Below are 14,139 nucleotides of genomic sequence, written 5' to 3'. Positions count from 1 at the left end.
CGAGAAGGCACCTATTTCTGTTACTGATGCGGTCCAGATAGGATGCATATCTGCCATCGCTGCAGATAAATATTTGTCACACCGCCATTTTTCTACTTTATTGAGACGCAATCTCACCAGGCGTACTCATAGTTACACACAGCATCAGAATTAATGTGTCTATGTACTTTATTTTAGTATAATATTCTGTGAATACAGTGATGTTATTTAATATTGTGTTTCATCTATGTTCCAATTAGACGGCGTCTTGCCAAGGCTACAGATTCCGTGTTACAAATGGTCCAGCACGAACCAAAACTTTGGAATTATTCAATCTACGAAGTCCGATAAAGAAATATTTCAGAAAAATCACCCACGGTCAAACTTACAATGAATGGACAATACGCAAAAAGCCATTGTCAAGCGCCCAAAGTTTGTATTAACATACTCTGATCACATACTATTATCATTACCTACTGTTATTTGTCTGTCCTCTGATATTGTCAAACCAGACAGGAAAAGCTACGATAAATCTACATACCCTGAACAGTAATAACAATTTCTTTCAAATTGTTGGTTACAAAATTTTATTAATTTTCATAACCCAACCAAATACTGTAATCCCCTTTATCTGTATAGACAGATATGATCACTTTACACTTTTTTCGATGAGACATATGGACGCTTGTCGAATATTGGCAAAAAAAAAAAGCACACTGGCAGTTATAGCAAGACACTGTGGTTCCCGCTGAAGGCTGAAGAATTTTTTTGCGTCATATCTATTACTTTTTACTTGATCTGCCTGTATCTTATTATAGAAAATTGGAAAACTTCGCCTACTACATTCATAGTCCCAAACTCTTCTCCATTAGCAGATTAGATCCTTCAGGCCAATTAAGATCTGAAATTGCAACTATAAGCACAGTTTGGGACAATACGTAATATATTTTTCGTCTGCGATTACTGATCACCAAAGTGAAATACAGAAAGCACCACTGCAAGAATGTGTCTTAGGGACATATAGTATCCACAGTATTAAGACTGTTATTAAAGAGGCGTTTCCTTTATGTTGCAAAGTTTTTTCTTTAATATAGCATGTGTTTCTAGTATCTTAGATCAAAAACCTCTAACAGCGTGTAACGTCTGTAAATTGAGGAAGAAAACAAATTTGGGGAATCTGTAGCTCGACTTTAACAAGACTGGAAATAAGCAACGTTTTGTTAAATTTCATGTCATAAACGAAGCAACGCCTGGCAGTGTATCAAGAAGTGGTAGTAGAACATGTGCAAAAAGTATGATAATGTAAATAGAGCTAGTGAACAATTCTTATATACTTTCTGAACATTTATTGGGTGCCAAATATTACCATTTGGAGCTATTATAGGTTGAATGGTTTGATTATTTAACACGCTTCAGAAATATCCCTTCAGAGTCTAGTATGTGAATAGTTTCTCTCTCCAGTACTTTCCAAACGACGTTAAACATACATTTAACTCAGCTGAAGTATATCTGGAAATTTCTCTCCACGTAATTCTTCTGGCCGAAGTCTATACTTATCAGCAGAGTGTGAGCTACGGATTTCTGAGAAAGAAAAGTCGCCACTCTTGAGAGGGACACTGGAGATGTGAGAGGTACAGGACATGAACCTCATTTTTTACAGTGCTGTCCTGCTGAAATGTCGGCATATGCATGACTGGCCAGTAACATTGCACCAATTAGGAGGACATCAAATATAGAAACTTTACTTATTGTACGTGTAACGTACAGTAGCAGAAATATACGATTAAATTTGTAGGTGATTTGGGGTACATTGCTGGGAATACCACCTTTGACAGCAACAATGGCACTAACCTAGCTGTAAATCTAGTCGAACTAAGCCCAGACGGGTGATGTGAGTATGTCATTCCATACTCTTTCACCTCAGTGCCAGTGCTCATGAATCACAGTGGCTAGCCAGTCACGGTATGCTAGTGTCTCAGCAACCCAAGACTCCATGATTACAGTCGATGGGAGATCTGAAGAAGATGCTGGTACGGCAACAGTCAGACACTCTCTGTAAAGAATTGGTCAGGACTGCATGAGCAACACATGGTCTTGCGTTGTATTGTTGAAAGGTAACGTCACAACCTCTAAGAAGTGACACTCCAACCAGCCTCAAAACCTCAGAGATATAACCAATCGCATCATCACAATGGGTTCTGGGCCGACATACCGATTGCGAATGCAGTCTAGCAACAACTTTCGTCTGCCTCGGAGCTTTCGCTAACAGATATCACCTACATGAAGCAGAAACGAGGCTCTTCTGAAAATGCCATGTAGTAAAAACCCCTGTCAGAGTGTCTTTCTCTTACCCTCTGTAAAGGAGGTGTTAATAATCGAAGGACATTGATTATGATCCTCTTAAACCAATCGATTCCATATTGGCATTGTAAGTAGGCTGTTTAGGTTCTTATATTGGTAACGCCACCGCCACGTAGCGCTCTGTATGAAAATCAGTGGTTGTGCTGTGTGCAGTCTGTGGCTGGTTGGCATTGTTGGAATTTGCTATTGTAGTGTTGGGTTGTTGGCTGTTAACAGCGCGTAGCGTTGCGCAGTTGGAGGTGAGCCGCCAGCAGTGGTGGATTTGGGGAGAGAGATGGCGGAATTTTGAGAGCGGACGATTTGGCCATGTGTCATTAAGAAAGAGTAAATTTGTAAAATTGGATATCATGAACTGATATATATATATATAAAATGACTTTTGAACACTATTACGGTAAATACATTGTTTGTTTTCTATCAAAATCTTTATTTTGCTAACTATGCGCCGGCCGAAGTGGCCGTGCGGTTCTAGGCGCTGCAGACTGGAACCGCGAGACCGCTATGGTCGCAGGATCGAATCCTGCCTCGGGCATGGATGTGTGTGATGTCCTTAGGTTAGTTAGGTTTAACTAGTTCTAAGTTCTACGGGACTAATGACCTCAGAAGTTGTGTTCAGAGCCATTTGTACCATTTTGCTAACTATGCCTATCAGTAGTTAGTGCCTTCAGTAGATGGAATCTTTTATTTAGCGGGCAGTAGTGGCGTTCGCTGTAATTGAGTAGTTCGAGTAACAAAGATTTTTGTAAAGTAAGTGATTTGTGGAACTTATAGGTTAATTTAGTCAGGGCCATTCTCTCGTAGGGATTATTGAAAGTCAGACTGCGTTGCGCTAAAAAATATTGTGTGTCAGTTTAAGCACAGTCATGTTTATTTTTCTAAGGGGACGTTTCATATGTCGACCCTTCGCCGAGGATACCTCACTGGAATCTTCTAATTTTTTCTTATACACCCCTGGAAATGGAAAAAAGAACACATTGACAACGGTGTGTCAGACCCACCATACTTGCTCCGGACACTGCGAGAGGGCTGTACAAGCAATGATCACACGCACGGCACAGCGGACACACCAGGAACCGCGGTGTTGGCCGTCGAATGGCGCTAGCTGCGCAGCATTTGTGCACCGCCGCCGTCAGTGTCAGCCAGTTTGCCGTGGCATACGGAGCTCCATCGCAGTCTTTAACACTGGTAGCATGCCGCGACAGCGTGGACGTGAACCGTATGTGCAGTTGACGGACTTTGAGCGAGGGCGTATAGTGGCCATGCGGGAGGCCGGGTGGACGTACCGCCGAATTGCTCAACACGTGGGGCGTGAGGTCTCCACAGTACATCGATGTTGTCGCCAGTGGTCGGCGGAAGGTGCACGTGCCCGTCGACCTGGGACCGGACCGCAGTGACGCACGGATGCACGCCAAAACCGTAGGATCCTACGCAGTGCCGTAGGGGACCGCACCGCCACTTCCCAGCAAATTAGGGACACTGTTGCTCCTGGGGTATCGGCGAGGACCATTCGCAACCGTCTCCATGAAGCTGGGCTACGGTCCCGCACACCGTTAGGCCGTCTTCCGCTCACACCCCAACATCGTGCAGCCCGCCTCCAGTGGTGTCGCGACAGGCGTGAATGGAGGGACGAATGGAGACGTGTCGTCTTCAGCGATGAGAGTCGCTTCTGCCTTGGTGCCAATGATGGTCGTATGCGTGCAGGTGAGCGCCACAATCAGGACTGCATACGACCGAGGCACACAGGGCCAACACCCGGCATCATGGTGTGGGGAGCGATCTCCTACACTGGCCGTACACCACTGGTGATCGTCGAGGGGACACTGAATAGTGCACGGTACATCCAAACCGTCATCGAACCCATCGTTCTACCATTCCTAGACCGGCAAGGGAACTTGCTGTTCCAACAGGACAATGCACGTCCGCATGTATCCCGTGCCACCCAACGTGCTCTAGAAGGTGTAAGTCAACTACCCTGGCCAGCAAGATCTCCGGATCTGTCCCCCATTGAGCATGTTTGGGACTGGATGAAGCGTCGTCTCACGCGGTCTGCACGTCCAGCACGAACGCTGGTCCAACTGAGGCGCCAGGTGGAAATGGCATGGCAAGCCGTTCCACAGGACTACATCCAGCATCTCTACGATCGTCTCCATGGGAGAACAGCAGCCTGCATTGCTGCGAAAGGTGGATATACACTGTACTAGTGCCGACATTGTGCATGCTGTGTTGCCTGTGTCTATGCGCCTGTGGTTCTGTCAGTGTGATCATGTGATGTATCTGACCCGAGGAATGTGTCAATAAAGTTTCCCCTTCCTGGGTCAATGAATTCACGGTGTTCTAATTTCAATTTCCAGGAGTGTAGTTTGTATAATTAGTGTAGCTATTGTTTATTGCTAGCGCGTAATTGTAGAGAGAATCTTCTTTGCAGTTGTAGAGTTTCATTGTTGTACAGTAAAACAGTTGTGGCATGCACGTAGATTTGCACCAAGTATTTCGCAGCTGCGCTTGCAATTAACTAGATATTATTTTCAGTGCTGTGCTAATGTTTTTTCTTATTTTGCTCTTCAAATTGTGCTTTTCCGTGTTATCGTGTGAAATATTGTGACAATAATGGCGTGTGAAGAACGTAACACTAGGCTCCAAAGTAAACTGAGAAATAATAGTGACGACGAGCGTAGCTTATCAGCACCACTGTGTAATGAATTAACTGACATTAAAAGTAGTAATTTGGTAACTCTGCATAGGGAAATGGAGCGGGAGGCAAATAATAGTGTAAACAGTGAAACAATTAGTGAACAGGGAAGCATTTTCGATCGATCGGTTGGCAACAGTTCGCCTCAGGAATCCGAAATAACAGGACACGATCTTGCAAATACTGTAGATTTAGGTTTTGCGTCCTCACCGTTTTCTCAAATAAGTCAAGACACATTTTCTGCTTTTCAAAATGCGAATATTGCCGGTTCAAATGCACTGCCGAATAGCACTGAGGAACATGTTTCAGACACCAGTGCATTGTTATTACAGTTAATGCAACAAATGGGACAAAGGCTACAAAAGTTAGACACAACACTTGAACCAAATCAGAAACAAATGGGACAAAATCTTCAAAAGTTAGACACGATGGAAGAAAATCAGAGACAATCACAGCAACAGCTTCAAAAGTTAGACTTATTGGAACAAACGCTTGAACAAACACTTGAAGGTTTAACTGCTGACTTACTTAAAATCGAATCGAAATGTCAAAAAGTCTGTAATGACGTAAAAACACAAACTGGTGAGCATTTTCAACCTATTTTTTCACGTCATGAAAATGCATTACAGAATCACGAAGCAGCCATAAAACAACTGCAAACTATTGTTCATGAAAATCACGACACCTTGCAAGCTAAAATTAACTCAGTTGCATCTACCGATTGGGTTACGCAACTTGCAAAAACTCAGGAAAACTTAAAGGACACAGTAGATTCGATTTCAACACAAATGGACACTCTGAAACTTGGTTTAGAAAAACACTGAGGAAATGTGTTCACTATTGGAGAAAGTAGCCGAACTTTCGGATCAGGTCACTAACTTATCTAGAAAGGTAGATGATGATCTGAATGGCACAAGACCCATAGCCTTCAATGATACAGAAGGGTACGAACAAATTAGGAAATTCAAACAAAATCAGTATCAAATTAATACGCAGCACCAAAGAGAAATCCGGGAAGTACAATATCAGTTGACACAGATAATACAAGAATTACGTATTTCACTAGACACTCGCGCTCCAATACGGGAAGAGGGATATAGAAATACGGAACAGCCACAAAATAATAACACGAGGCACTTCGGAAATTATGAAAGAAATTGGCAAGGTACACCGAATTTTGAGATGGAACCGCCGAAACGAAGTAACAATGACCGATATGCGACTTGCCGACATGATGATTTTGACTATAAGCTGTTTATTACTACACGTAAATTCAAAACATTTAAGAATTCTGGCAACGACATTCATCCACAAGCGTGGTTTCATCAATTCTCTCATTGTTTTCCTCCCAACTGGTCATTGGAGCACAGATTAGAATTTATGTGTGGCTACTTAGAGAATGAACCAGCTGTAAGAATGCGATCGGTCATTCACGATTGTCACAGTGAAGGAGAATTATATCATGCCTTCCTCTCAGCATATTGGTCTCAAGCTACACAAGACCGAGTAAAACATAGCATCATAATGATGAAACCTTTCCAACAATCTGCATTTTCCAGTCTTGTGAAATATTTTGAAGACATGTTGCACAAAAATCAGTACCTGTCAAACCCATACAGCCCCTCAGAACTCATCCGCATTTGCTTAATCAAATTGCCTGAACATTTACGACATATTATTTTGGCAGGACGTTGCAAAGACGACATTGAAGCGTTTCAGGGACTCTTAAAGAATTGGAAATTGACATTGACAATCGCGGGACGCGAAAACAGGAACACAACAATTACAGGTCACATCCGTCACAATTCCGCGATGAAAGAAATAATAACTGGACACGACAAGGCTATTCTTACAACGCAAATCGTGACCAAAACAGACACCACCCGAATGACAACCGTTGGTAGAGTAATAGTTACAGGAAAGATCGCATTTCCATGGTAATGAATATGACAGAGACAATCATAGAAACAGACAATATGGAAAACAGAACTATTATTATCACGGGAGACAGAATAACTTAAGACGCAACGGTCCACCGTGCAGTGATAATTCAGGGAGAAATTCTCCATCACTTAACCGACAAGAAAGAAACTACAGGAACTACCGACATGACGACAGACGATATAATCATAACGACAGACCTGAATTTCATCAGAACTGGCGGGATTCAAACAGGGCTGGGCCCTCTCGGCAAGGTGAATTTGTAGAAGTTAGGTCTCTTAATACCAATAACGATGCACGCCAACAAAGAGATAGCAGACAATGACTCGCACCGCAGGCAGCCACGTGCGCCGTCTGAGAAAAAAATAACATAGACGCTAACCTTGAGAAAAATTTTAGCACAGTTTAATGCTACAGTACACGTATTTGAGTGATTAATTTTGTACTTAAAACATTTATTTTTAAAGATTTTTGAATTACAATGATACAAATGTTTTCCATGATACATTTCATTCCATTGCTGTAATCTGTAACACCTGAGGTTATCATTACATTAATCCTCAGGGGGGTAAACGCTTACTTTGTGTACCATGTGTTTGGCAAGCACAAGGAGCCCTAGCTAATATGGTATTTGCTTATACAACTTTACACATCGGTACCATATTTCTCTAACACATAATTACACAGCTATCTGATTATTTAACTGAGAGAGACAAACATTTTTTTTTACTATGTCATTGACACATGTTTATGTAATTACACTATTGGATAATTTCACACTTATGAAATTGTATTTTGTCTGCACTGTGTGAACTGTTCATATTTTTCGGAACCATTGTGATACTATGAGAGCTTTGAATGATGTATTTGGTATGGGATCATGATTTTTAAAGTACATTTAAGGTAGATGACACTATTGAAATGAGCAGAGAAATTTTTTTAGGTTTTGACATTATTGCAGGAAGCTACGACGTTTTTGAGATTTGACTGAGGTGGTATGATGTTATTTTTACGACGACAATATGTATAATGCTGTTGAGGTATGTTTATGGTCAATAAGCTGATGCTATATGAGGAATTTGATTATGCTACATATTTATAATGATGAAATATTGAAGAATGTCGACGAATATGTATATGTGTAATAAGGTAAGGAGCAATGAGTAGTTGTTAGGGATGCCGATTTGTGAAAAAGGATGTTGGAAACCAAGAATAGTACTTTAAGAGTTATGAAATGTGTGTAAATGCGTGAATGTATTACAATGCCGACGAAAGTTTTCTGGACACTGTTATATTTATAGGATTTTGTTTCTACACATTTGTAACGCAAATTCTCGACCTGTGAAATTTTTTATATGAGGCTGTCACTGTAGTGCAAACTGCTGTCGTAAATATTTCGGTAACAAAGCCAAGTGACCTTTACGTAATGCATTGTGAGTGGCCAGCTGTGCCAGCTGCCTGAAAAAAAAGCCATTAGGTGGAGAAAAAAGAGGCCATTAACTTTGCTATTGACATTCCTTTGTAGAAAGCATCGCAAATATGACATGCTATTACTTGGAAACATACGATTATACTGTGGAGTACATACTTTGTGCTACTTGCTGATATGCTTATGAGTTGAAGGGAAATATTCTTACATCTGCACACCTGATTATGACAAGTGTCTTTCTATGAGACTTGAGAGAATTTCTACTGACTTATGAAATGCCAAATGGCTATTGAATGATGTTTTTAAACTTTGCTTTATGTAGTTGCTTATTTCATTTGATATCTGGTTTCCAGCTGTGTTGCAGCATTGGTTATATAAAATAAAATTAAATGCATTTGCTAATGTGAACACTTTCTGTCAACAGATCTATTAAATAATAATTTTATGATCCATGTTCTTCGAAAAAGGAGCACTTGGAAAGGAAAGAACAACAAGAAGGGACTAATAACAGTAACTGCATATATAATTTTCTTTTCAAGTACTTGGTAATTTTTTGTAGAATAAGTTTTTTTGGTGCACCACTTTAATTACATAGACATTAAGATTTGAATAGAGGTTTCCCTTATCTGCATTGTTGTCTTTAGTGTAATATTTTTTCTGCTTGAGATTTGTCATGTTTAGATATAAGTTATAGCATTTGCTGCTGTTGTTTGCCAGGCATAGTTGTACTGAATTTTACATTGTATTAAGCCAGATTTACTACTGATTTATTTTTCTTGTTTGCTGCACAGTGCCGTATATTAGTTGTAATGTTGCAATTGGTTTGCTAATTTAGATATACTGCTGCTTGATTTGCCAATTTCCATTTTTTTTGTCATTGCTGTTTGTGTTAATTGTTTTGGGCTGCTGCATTGCCTCAACCCTTAGTTTAGCATCTGAGCTCAGTAGATTTAAGTTAGCTTAAGACGGGGTAGGCTATATAAGAGAACGAGTTGTGATGAATTGAAAGAAATGCATTGAGAAGCTATAAGAAAATGGTTTGGCCAAAAAAGTATTTTGAAAGAGGATATGAACATAAAAGTAGGGGTTAGGGACAGCAGGTTTAGGTAGGATTTTCTTGGAAATAAATGATGAGGTAAGATAATGGAAAGTAAATAATGAGGTAAGAAATATGTGAACATATAAATACAGAAAGCATGCTTGGATAGGATTTTTTTGGTGGAAACAAATGTTGAAATAAGCTGAAAGGTCTATGGAATGAAGTTTTGGGTTGGACTGCAGTACCATATGTTACACTGAAAACAAACCCTGTCCTTTCCTCCTTGCTATGTGTTTGTGTACTCTTGTGTATTTGTGTTTATCCTGTCTTTATGTGATTAGCTAATACGATTTATGTTGTAGAATTTTTCTAGTACTAAGATACATTCACTATGATGAGGAATATTGTTATCCTCAAATATAATTTGCATTAATAAGATGTTATTTTCTTTGTAAAGATATTTATAGACATTATTAATTCTGTTCTGTTTCAATGCTCATGTGTGAAATTAATGTTTCGAAAACTATTCTCATTATTTTATGTATTTACTTATGTCATAATTTCTGTAACACTTTTGTATATGTTTATTTCTATTCTTTTGTAAAGCCTATATTATTACAAATGTTATCTGTATTATGTTTTTAATGATGTTTTCTATACCTTTGTGATTGCATTCTCATGTTATAAAATTGTAATTGACACCAGTTCTTCAAATTAAGTATCATTTCACTGCACACGTTTCTGTTGGTCATAATATATGCACAATATGTGAGAGGTTGGGACTGTTAGTGATTGCACGTGTGTTAATAATTCAGCAAGGGACTGGTTAACAGCACTGCTGGTTCTAAGGACAATTCCAAAAACTTTGTGAGTGCACAAGTGGTGGTTTATTGGCTTGCGATATTGTCTGCAAGACTCTTCGATGGTGATTATGCACCTGCACAGTCGCAACAGATGGCTGCTGGCCTTCTCTACAAAGACTGCAGTGGGTCTGCATCTTTGATGGCCCACCAATACCGTTATCTCTACAAGGACTACAGTGGGTCCGCACCTCTGGTGGCCCACCAATACCGTAATCTCTACCAGGACTACAGTGGGTCTGCTCTGTGATGACCTACCTACCAATATTCCTCTCAACTTCGACTGACTCTGCTGTGGGTTTGCTCTGTTGTGGCCTATTACCTGTCTGCATGTCAAGAGTCAGCACTGTCTTTCCGTTGGAAGGACAACACTACTTCTTCAAGGCTGCATGGAAATCCACTACTTCCGTGTGCATTTTCTTTTACTGCTCAGACTTTGAGAGAAAAAAAAAAAACACTGCAATTTTACTGTGATGGATGATCAGGACTGTCTTTATGGACTGTGACAAAATTTTTACTTTTGACCAACAATGTATCAATAAGTGTGTGCATTTGATATCTTTGTTATTGTAATTATGACAAAATTTTTCAAATCTGTATTGGCCATGGCCCAAAACTATTTGCAAAATTTTTTGTGGGGAGCATGGGGGCTTTGTAAGTAGGCTGTATAGGTTCTTATATTGGTAATGCCACTGCCACGTAGCGCTCTGTATGAAAATCAGTGGCTGTGCTGTGTGCAGTCTGTGGCTGGGTGGCATTGTTGGAATTTGCTATTGTAGTGTTGGGCTGTTGGCTGTTAACAGCACGTAGCATTGCGCAGTTGGAGGTGATCCGCCAGCAGTGCTGGATGTGGGGTGAGAGATGGCGGAATTTTGAGAGCGGACGATCTGGCCGTGTGTCATTAAGAAAGAGTAAATTTGTAATATTGGATATCATGAACTCATATATATATATATATATATATATATATATATATATATATATATATATATATGTGTGTGTGTGTGTGTGTGTGTGTGTGTGTGTGTGTGTGTGTGTGTTTGTGTGTGTGTGTGTGTGCCTATCAGTAGTTAATACCTTCAGTAGTTTTAATCTTTTATTTAGCTGGCAGTAGTGGCGCTCGCTGTATTGAGTAGTTCGAGTAACGAAGATTTTTGTGAGGTAAGTGATTTGTGAAACGTATAGGTTAATTTAGTCAGGGCCATTCCCTTGTAGGGATTATTGAAAGTCAGATTGCATTGCGCTAAGAATATTGTGTGTCACTTTAGTGAATGTCTGAGTTCGTTCAGTTTTGCTCAGCTGTTTGAAAATCAAATAACGTAAGATGTTTATCAGCACAGTAATTCATTAATTTTTCTAAGGGGACATTGCAGCATGACAGGTATGGAATCCCGACCAATGCTAGCAGCAATATTGCGGAACAGTAAATCGCTTTATCGATACACCATGAACGACGGTGTAGAACAGCCACTCGTGCTGGCTGACATTTCTCCTTCTTACACCTCGAATAATACAATCATCTGACAGCCAACCATCACGCAGAAGCGATATCTGAATAAGACTCCAGCTGTCTAAGGTTTCCTTGTATACAGAATGTAGACTGCGTTACTTCTGTGTTGGCCAGCTGCAGCGAAATTCTAGGAAATGCAAACCACTATCACATCGTTGCAGCTGGCCAAAAGAGAAGTATCGCAGAGTACATTCTGTATATAAGGTGACTTTAGACAGCTTGTGTCTCATTCAGATATCGTGTCTGCATGTTGGTTGGTTGTCAGATCATCGTATTATGCGACGTGTAAGAAGGAGAAATGTCAAGCAGAATTAGTGGCAGTTTGACGTTTTTTGCATGCTGCTTTCATAGAGTTGCAGTTTTAATGATGAGCGGTGTATATCTATCGTTTGCAATTAGGTAGCTAGCAATAAGGTATTAACTACCAATAAACGTGCAAGTTAAACAATGCTCAGAATTTTTAATTTTGCAGTAAATAGTGATGCATTGTAAAAAGTAAATTTGGTTAACTATAGCCAGTACTATGGTAGATGGAGCAACCAGCTTTCTCTCCTACATCTACACTCACATTTACACTGTACTCTCTGTATCCCACCTTAGATTTTACGATGGCCACATTTCAAACCAAACGTAATCAGTGGAATCGAAAAGCTGGGAAAATCTTGCACACTGAATTTAACGCATCATCAAATCAAATATATTTTCTTAAAATGATTAAATATGTTAAAGGTAGATGAAACAGAAACTCAATATGAAAGAGGCAGGCAATAAGTCAAATATGTATAAAATGTTGGGAGATACATTAACTTCGTAGTGAAACCGGTTACTTCATTAATCAAAATCACAAAAATAAACCAACGAGTAGTTTGACAGGACGTCCGTTTGTCAACAGTGGTGTGTGAAAAATCAATATATATTCTCATCTTGTCAACATTGCAATATATTTTGAGGAAAGGACGCGTTATTATTAGAACATCCAACTTATCAGATTTGACACCCTCTGACTTGCCTGTATTCCCAGCCTGAGGAAGGGGCCAATGAAACAATTGTGGCAGCCTTTGCGAAGTTTAGCTAATCAGATCCCGTTTCACAAGATCAAAATTACTCACTGGAAAAACGATGGATTATGTTGAATCGATTGAAAATGCGCCGACATCGATAAACGAGTGTATTTTGACACAAAGACACAGACTTTACCTACCAGTTTGATAACATTCCACTTTGGTTTTCAGTTACCCTTTCCTGTGTGAGTATGATCCTACGAAAGGCAGCTCAAACGCCTTGCTTTTTATCATCATCTTCCTTTCCATTTCGTCTTTATCATGTAGATCTGTACACATTCGCTACCCATATACCTTTCTCCAATCAGTAGAAAGTAATTGTAACAAGCTCCAGTTAGAGCGCAACCACGAATTCAATTCGTATTAATATACTTGTAATATGTTGTCTGTTCTATCTTAATAACTATTACATAAACACTTAAGGCAGTAGTTTAGGTCTCTACTTATAACTACCACTACAGCATAGATTCATGTCTTGAGGCGCCGTGTGTAGTACTCCGGGCAAACAGCGTCCATGGGCTGTGTTTCAGGACGATTGCGTGGTCACCTTAGCAGCCTCCACAAGCGGTGTCCTGAAGTAGAACACATTATGTCATTTTCCCTGACGTCACAGCAGCATCGAAAGGGTAGCTTTCCCTCTTTATTGACGTAGGTCATTAGAGTATTATGTGAGGCTTACAGGCTACATGCTTACGTTATACATATTTTAGTTGTTTTCAGTGCCAAATATCTAAATGACTGGTTTTCATATTTTATATTTGGAACTTAAGTTTTGATAATTTATTTAGTACAAAAACACTAAATTTAATAATTTCATGCAAGGATTAGCGCAGGTGAGAGATGAAGGAGCAGTATATCTACAAGGAATCCGCCACAAGCAAAGGACAACATTGTATGTCAGAACTAGGAATGCGGTAAACAGGTCTGGGAGTGCGTTTGTGGAAGTTAAAGGGTGAGAAGAGTGGAAGCAAGTAACTTGAATCCATTGTAAGTGTATATACAGAGCCTCAGTAAGATAGGTACATGACTACTATCGACTACAGTCATAATTGCATCCAGCTTTACCATAGATATTGGGGATGAGGCATATCCTAATAATAGAGAACGTCACTAGTAACAGTCAAATGGAAAATACTTAATTTATAACTGTTAACCATGGGCATGTACATGTATACAAGAAATTAGAGTAGTTAATAGAAGGAGGCATTTGAGTATTAGTGCATCTAAAGGACATGTTTATCAATGACAGCCATACCCAAGTGTTGACTGA

Source organism: Schistocerca cancellata, chromosome 2 (assembly GCF_023864275.1).
Source record: "Schistocerca cancellata isolate TAMUIC-IGC-003103 chromosome 2, iqSchCanc2.1, whole genome shotgun sequence".
Lineage (NCBI taxonomy): Eukaryota > Metazoa > Arthropoda > Insecta > Orthoptera > Acrididae > Schistocerca > Schistocerca cancellata.
The sequence above is the reverse complement of the archived record's forward strand: the minus strand, read 5'-3'. Positions refer to the sequence as shown.